We start from the raw sequence: 9,372 nt of genomic DNA on the forward strand, positions 1-9,372 counted from the left end.
GTAAATAGTAATTATTACACGCAATAAGCAACTAATTACTTATACCCCAACACATATAATATATAGTGGGGTGTATATTTATTCATGAAATTATCATTATTCATTGTTGAAACACCGCTGATTTATGTAGTTATATTACAATACTATATTATCAATATTCTAATGTTGCATTCAATCTTCATTGTAATTAATAAGTTTTCATAATATGTGAAATTTTCTGCATAATTGGCTGTTGTACTGTAATTTATTGTAGATTCGTGTATGAACCAGAATGTATTGTAACTTACTTGAATAAATAAAAATTTGAATTTGAAAAAAAAAATTTGAATTTGAAAAAATTTGAATATGGAGTGAACCGTTCAAGAATTATTTTCAAAAGTTCCTGTTGAATGACATAGTTAAATCTGCAAAATTCAACCTTATAAAGTGCAATATCTACAAAGCAAGAAGCGGGATCACCATAAATCCATCCGAGAGCATTAATGCACTTTTAAAAAGATTTTTAAATCGAAGTCCAGTGAACCTTCAAGTATTAACGCTATCACTCTATCAATTGGACAAATTTTTGAAACAGAATTGTTGAGAGGATATTGCGATATTGGGGGATATGTATTGAAGCCAGAAAAAGTCTTCCTTAAACTCAACATTGAGGATGTTGAATTTCCTGAGGGTGTTGTGCCCCTGAACACTCTACCATATGCATTTGAAAAAGATGCAAAGACATTAACAACAGAAATTGAATCTGATTATACAAATTATAGTGTGGCTAGAATGCTACTGATTCAGGGGAAAGTGAAACACCTACCTAATGAGAAGGTTTTCTTAGTAGCTGGAGAGAAGAACAACAAGTGGTTCAGCTTTTCCCAAGAGAACATTGCTCCTGTGCCCTGAGGAGAAAGTGCCACCACATCGAAGCTGTTAGGATGTCTGTGGGACTGGAGGAGAGAAAACGAGAAGATGAAACTCCAGGACATAATTAAAAGAAACAGGGGTTCAGATCCGGCAAGAAGCGAGTGCCGAGAGATGCAACTGAGGTAATCTCTGCCAACAACTCAGTTACGAATCTTGCCGTACAGAACGCCTCCACTACTCTCTCAACACCCACAATAGTCAGCAACAGCCACATTGTGAAAAATCGAACACAATCAAAACTAAAAAGTGAAGAGTCAGATGGAATTGATGAAAGAGTTAGATGTTCAAATGGGAAATTCAACGTTTGATCAAACCAACTATGTGAACAAACCAGCTGCACAATCAACTCCAAAAGTTAAAGGTCAACCCATTCTCAGAAAGTGATTGAAATAAAAAAATCAAAAATAGAACAAAAAAGTGAGTTGATGAAAGAGCTAGATGCCGAGAATGAAACTACACCTTTGATCCCAAGCCCGCTGCACAGTCAACTCCAATTCAGTCTCGGAAGACTGTGACATCGACTCAATTGCCTCAATTGTTGGTGATACGTTCGACAGTGAATTTAAAAAACAACAGAACTTCAAAATTCTAGGAAAATCGATCTATCCCAGTGATTTAGATTGCTTGATTGCCTCAGGAAATGATGGAGATTCATTGTACTTGAATGAGGATGTGATCTCAACCTATTTTGCAGTAATAAATTACGAACAAAAGAACAGGAACTGTAGGCTAAATATTGAAAAATGTGAGGCCATTTGAATTACCCCGATAATTTGGACTTTTCATTCCAGTGTGCTTTCCGTTTTTTTAAAAAGGAACATACCATCTGTTGACATCACCATCATTCCTGTAATACATCGATCCCACTGCACCACATCATCATATTGATGAAGCAGAACCTCGTCATCTATTTAGATTCACTTGGAGGCTGTCCTGAACAATCAATACTGAATTTCCTATTCAATCTGTACAACAATATGTGGGTTTTTCTTGGTGAAGAACCAAGAGCAAGTGATTTTACAGTTGTTGCTCCAGAAAAAATTCCAAAACAATACACCGGGTACGACTGCGGTCTGTATTGTTGCTTATTTGTTGAAGTCCTTCTGACTCATTCTTTAACTGTGTAAGTTATCACTACTCGAAATCAATGGATCTTTATAGGAGGACAATACACACAAAATTATTACATTATATGCAGAAGTCAAAACCATGAATTTTCAGCCACAAAATAAAAGATTCAACAAAAAAAAACTTGATAAATTCACCACTAGCATGAAGGCGTACAGTACATGCATACAGAGAAATCTTCCATCTGGTCAAGATGTATTGGCATTTTTGATGGACATCATTGACACGTATTGGGATGAAACATCGACAACCTGCAATTACCACAACTGCTGCCATCCCAGTGGAGAACTAGTGTGCTGTGACTGGTGTCACCATTGGTACCATCTGCAGTGCGTAGGAGTATGCAGCAAGAAGGAGTTGGACAACAAGTACAAGTGCCCAAACTGTCGCATTCCTATTCATCATGTAAGTGTTATTTTAAATTAAATCTATTTTTATTTTTATATCTGAATCTATTTGGTAACACACTTTAAATCTCAATATTAGTTTTTGGCTTAAAATCAACTGCTGTTGTCAGATTAGTGTGACAATAAAAATAACTGATTTAATGGCACTAGAAGCCTATCAATTATTGGCTATCAAACACTTTTCAGATTGTGATTCTTTTCAATAATTAATTTGAGTAGCTTGCAACATGCAGGGTAAGAAACAATAACAGGGTATGAATGAACTCCTCACCAATATTCTAGGGCATTGTTCCTGGGTAAGAAACATATTCAAATATGATATATAATTGTCTGGAAGCCCTTAGTTACTCACCTAGCCGCCCATTTAACCAATTTTTTTTCTAAATAATGGTTAAACATAAGACATTGAAACTTTACACAGACATTAATGACAACTTGACAAAGCACCAAAAATATGGTGCCAATTTTTCAAATTCATAAAACAGAATGGCCGCCATTTAGTAATTTGTTGAATAAATAAATTTTCTTGAATAACTAAAAAACCGTTGATTATACAAAACTATTACAAATGGCCGCTATTTTGTTGTATGAATTTGAAAAATTGTCTTAATTTTTGGTAGCTTTGTCTATTTGTCATAATGTTGACAGCACTTTGTACAAAGTTTCAATTTCATATGTTCAAACCATTATTTAGAAATAAACAATGAGTGGAAAAAACAAAAAAGTGGCCTTATTAATTTAGTAATTAAGGACTATCGGACAGTTCAAATATGATATTTAATATGTTGCTTATCCAGGGACAATGACCTAGAATATTGATAGAGAGTTTTCTTAGGGAGTAACATGGATAATATACACTCTTTGTGTTGACCGGACGCAAATTCACTGTTAACATTCCCATGTTACAAGTTCAACTGTGAACTGAGTGCAAGGTTGCTCTTCACTCGAAATTTTGAAGTAGATGTCGTGAGCAGAATCAGATAAGACATGGTGCAGCTGTCAGAAAACTCATTACTGACATAACAATGGTTAAATGATTGACGCGCATCAGTAAATTAATGAACAGGATTAGCTGTAAGGGTACGAAGTCGATAATTCATTTCCTGATCTGCAGCTTAGGAAAAAGATCGTGACTTGGAGATCATTTTGCAGAGGCAATCCTAGCATGACACAGCCTTCTAAATAGACAACCCCACACACGAATCACAGTTGGTGTCACTGTTACTATCTTGTACAATTGCCATGGTTCCCCAACATTGTAGCATGTCTTTGAAGTGTCTGTAATGAATTTACTGAACACACCACAGTCACTCAGTGTCAATCTTTGATTAAGTGATTGTTCAGCTGCACTGCTCTCCTCTACTGAAACACAATGATCTGTTATAAATATTTGTGGATAACAAAATTTTAACTAAGTGTTTATCAGATGACAGGTTGCCAATCATTGCCTCACCTCATATTCATAGAGGACATATTCCAAATCAGCAGTTAGAAATACCTGGTCAATCACTTTTTACGCTGGTCAATACTTTTTATGCTGGTCAATAGGGTTTTTTACCCCTAACCACCCCTAAACATTATTATATTTTGATGAAACTTCAACAGTATGTTTAATATGTGTATATCATCCTGTATGCCAAATTTGAAACGAATCGGACAATTATAAATACACGGTCAATCACTTTTTATGCTGGTGAATAGGGTTTTTTACCCCTAACCACCCCTAAACATCATTATATTTTGATGGAACTTTAACAGTATGTCTTATATGTGTATATCATCCTGTATGCCAAATTGAAACGAATCGGACAATTTGAAATACCCGGTCAATCACTGTTTATGCTGGTCATTAGGGTTTTTTACCCCTAACCACCCCTAAACATCATTATATTTTGATGAAACTTCAACAGTATGTTTGACATGTGTATATCATCCTGTATGCAGAATTGGGAACGAATCGGACATTTAGAAATACCCGGTCAATCACATTTTATGCTGGTCAATAGGGTTTTTTACCCCTAATCACCCCTAAATATCATTATATTTTGATGAAACTTCAAAAGTAAGTTGACATGTGTATAATTATCATCCTGTATGCCAATTTGAAACGAATCGACAATTGGAAATACCCAGTCAATCACTTTTTACGCTGGTCAATCACTTTTTATGATGATCAATAGGGTTTTTTACCCCTACCACCCCTAAATATCATTATATTTTGATGAAACTTCAAAAGTAAGTTTGACACGTGTATATCATCTTGTATGCCAAATTTGAAACGAATCGGCCAGTTGGAAATACCCGTCAATCACTTTTTATGCTGGTCAATAGGGTTTTTTACCCCTAACCACCCCTAAACATCATTATATTTTGATGAAACTTCAACAGTATGTTCAATATGTGTATATCATCCTGTATGCCAATTTGAACGAATTGGACAATTGGAAATACCCGGTCAATCACTGTTTATGCTGGTCAATAGGGTTTTTGACCCCTAACCACCCCTAACATCATTATATTTTGATGAAACTTCAACAGTATGTTTGACATGTGTATATCATCCTGTATGCCAAATTTGAATCGAATCGGAATTTAGAAATACCCGGTCAATCACTTTTTATGCTGGTCAATAGGGTTTTTTAGCCCTAACCACCACTAAACATCATTATATTTCGATGAAACTTTAACAGTACCATATGTTTAATATGTGTATATCATCCTGTATGCCAAATTTGAAACGAATCAGACATTTAGAAATACCCAGTCATTCACTTTTTATGCTGGTCATAGGTTTTTTACCCCATCCACCCCTAAACATTATTATATTTTGATGAAACTTCAACAGTATGTTTGACATGTGTATATCATCCTGTATGCAGAATTGGGAACGAATCGGACATTTAGAAATACCCGTCAATCACATTTATGCTGGTCAATAGGGTTTTTTACCCCTAACCACCCCTAAACATCATTATATTTTGATGAAACTTCAAAAGTAAGTTTGACATGTGTATATCATCCTGTATGCCAAATTTGAAACGATCGGACAATTGGAAATACCCAGTCAGTCACTTTTTACGCTGGTCAATCACTTTTTATGATGATCAATAGGGTTTTTTACCCCTACCACCCCTAAATATCATTATATTTTGATGAAACTTCAAAAGTAAGTTTGACACGTGTATATCATCTGTATGCCAAATTTGAAACGAATCGGCCAGTTGGAAATACCCGGTCAATCACTTTTTATGCTGGTCAATAGGGTTTTTTACCCCTAACCACCCCTAAACATCATTATATTTTGATGAAACTTCAACAGTATGTTCAATATGTGTATATCATCCTGTATGCCAAATTTGAACGAATTGGACAATTGGAAATACCCGGTCAATCACTGTTTATGCTGGTCAATAGGGTTTTTGACCCCTAACCACCCCTAAACATCATTATATTTTGATGAAACTTCAACAGTATGTTTGACATGTGTATATCATTCTGTATGCCAAATTGAATCGAATCGGAAATTTAGAAATACCCGGTCAATCACTTTTTATGCTGGTCAATAGGGTTTTTTAGCCCTGACCACCACTAAACATCATTATATTCGATGAAACTTTAACAGTACCATATGTTTAATATGTGTATATCATCCTGTATGCCAAATTTGAAACGAATCAGACATTAGAAATACCCAGTCATTCACTTTTTATGCTGGTCAATAGGGTTTTTTACCCCATCCACCCCTAAACATTATTATATTTTGATGAAACTCAAACAGTATGTTTAATATGTGTATATCATTCTGTATGCCAATTTGAAACGAATCGGACAATTGGAAATACCTGGTCAATCACTGTTTATGCTGGTCAATAGGGTTTTTGACCCCTAACCACCCCTAAACATCATTATATTTTGATGAATCTTCAACAGTATGTTTGACATGTGTATATCATCCTGTATGTCAAATTGAAACGAATCGGACAATTGAAATACCCGGTCAATCACTTTTTATGCTGGTCAATAGGGTTTTTTCCCTAACCACCCCTAAACATCATTATATTCTGATGAAACTTCAACAGTATGTTTAATATGTGTATATCATCCTGTATGCCAAATTTGAAATGAATCGGACAATTAGAAATACCCAGTCAATCACTTTTTACGCTGGTCAATCACTTTTTATGATGGTCAATAGGGTTTTTTACCCCTACCACCCCTAAACATCATTATATTTCGATGAAACTTTAACAGTATGTTTAATATGTGTATATCATCCTGTATGCCAATTTGAAACAAATCGGACAATTAGAAATACCTGGTCAATCACTGTTTATGCTGGTCAATGGGGTTTTTTACCCCTAACCACCCCTAAACATCATTATATTTTGATGAAACTTCAACAGTATGTTTGACATGTGTATATCATCGTGTATGTCAAATTTGAAATGAATCGGACAATTAGAAATACCCGATCAATCACTTTTTATGCTGGTCAATGGGGTTTTTTACCCCTAACCACCCCTAAACATCATTATATTTTGATGAAACTTCAACAGTATGTTTGACATGTGTATATCATCCAGTATGCCAAATTTGAAACGAATCGGACAATTGAAATACCTGGTCAATCACTTTTTATGCTCGTCAATAGGGTTTTTTACCCCTAACAACCCCTAAACATCATTATATTTTGATGAAACTTCAACAGTATGTTCAATATGTGTATATTATCCTGTATGCCGAATTTGAAATGAATCGGACAATTAGAAATACCGGTCAATCACTTTTTACGCTGGTCAATCATTTTTTTAGCTGGTCAATAGGGTTTTTTACCCCTACCACCCCTAAACATCATTATATTTTGATGAAACTTCAACAGTATGTTTAATATGTGTATATCATCCTTTATGCCAAATTTGAAACGAATCGGACAATTAGAAATACCCAGTCAATCACTGTTTATGCTGGTCAATAGGGTTTTTTACCCCTAACCACCCCTAAACATCATTATATTTTGATGAAACTTCAACAGTATTTTGACATGCGAATATCATCCTGTATGCCAAATTTTAAATGAATCGGACAGTTAGAAATACCCGGTCCATAACTTTTTACGCTGGTCAATCACTTTTTATGCTGGTCAATAGGGTTTTTTACCCCTACCACCCCTAAACATCATTATATATTGATGAAACTTCAACAGTATGTTTAATATGTGTTATCATCCTTTATGCCAAATTGAAACGAATCGGACAATTAGAAATACCCAGTCAATCACTGTTTATGCTGGTCATAGGGTTTTTTACCCCTACCACCCCTAAACATCATTATATTTTGATGAAACTTCAACAGTATGTTTAATATGTGTATCATCCTGTATGCCAAATTTGAAACAAATCGGACAATTAGAAATACCTGGTCAATCACTGTTTATGCTGGTCAATAGGGTTTTTTACCCCTAACCACCCCTAAACATCATTATATTTTGCGGAAACTTCAACAGTATGTTTGACATGTGTATATCATCCTGTATGTCAAATTTGAAACGAATCGGACAATTAGAAATACCCGGTCAATCACTTTTTATGCTTGTCAATAGGGTTTTTTACCCCTAACCTCCCCTAAACATCATTATATTTTGATGAAACTTTAGCAGTATGTTTAATATGTGTATATCATCCTGTATGCCAAATTTGAAACGAATCAGACAATTAGAGATACCCAATCAATTACTTTTTATGCTGGTCAAGGTTTTAGGCAGTCCCTTTCAATCGCCTTGTTTTGCTACATCATGATCATAATTAGGCCTATTATGCATTCAATTATTGATGTTGACAAATAATCAATCTTATATAATTTGGTATGGTACTATAATTATCAGTTATGCATGATAATATTATCTTTTTATTCCTACTTAATCATTCCAATTACTGACTGATACATTAATAAATGCATTGTTAGAACATCATTTCTGTTGTATCGATTGTATCGAACCCCAACCAATATTTATTATCGATAATGTCATATGCAATAGTTAATGTATCGATGAGATGTACATTCAAGATGGCTATCTGTTCGTTCTCCGGGTCAAGGCGACTCCAGTTTGTAATTCAATTTTGTATTTGATTTATTATTAAATGGTGTTAAATAAATAGCCAGTGAGTTTGCAAACATCGTATTTATTTCAATTCCATTTTACAACAATGGCGACGAGGATTAAAAACCTAAGGATGGATGACGGACGAGTTCCTGTATTCAACGGTATTAACCTATAACTTCACATGTTCCTGCAAATGGATCGAAGTTTTTCATCATGAATGAATCCACGGCGGGTTCCAATTCTAGTCATGGGACGACTACTATTTTCTCAAATATCGGATCAATGGCCGAATTTGACATTACCAGTGATTGGAAGTTTTATTCAGAAAAACTTGAGATGTTTTTCGTGGCAAATGGAATCGACAAGGACAGGAAAGTTGCAGTGCTTTTAACAGTCATCGGAGATGCAGCTTTTAAAACACTTCGAAACCTGTGTGATCCTGAGTCTCCAACTTCAAAAACGTATGAGGAACTTTGTTCTATTGTTGGAAAACAATTTTCGCCCTTCGTTTCGGTCTATCGGAAACGAATTGATTTCTACAATTTGAAACAGCAGTCTAACGAATCTATTGGGAATTGGTTCGTACGTCTCAAACAGCTTGCTATGAACTGCAAATTTGGTGGTGAGTTGAACAACATTTTGAAGGACAAATTTATTGCTGGACTTTTGCCTGGTCCTATTCTAGACAGAATTTGTGAGGAAGATGAATCCAGAACTCTTCAAGAAATTATCGGAATTGCAGCTAAGTGGGAAGGAAGCTTAAGGGAAGCTAGAACGGAAAAATCCAATCAATTTGTGAATAAAGTAAGCAAAGGTAAGCATGCT

Source organism: Nilaparvata lugens, unplaced genomic scaffold, assembly GCF_014356525.2.
Source record: "Nilaparvata lugens isolate BPH unplaced genomic scaffold, ASM1435652v1 scaffold5117, whole genome shotgun sequence".
NCBI lineage: Eukaryota > Metazoa > Arthropoda > Insecta > Hemiptera > Delphacidae > Nilaparvata > Nilaparvata lugens.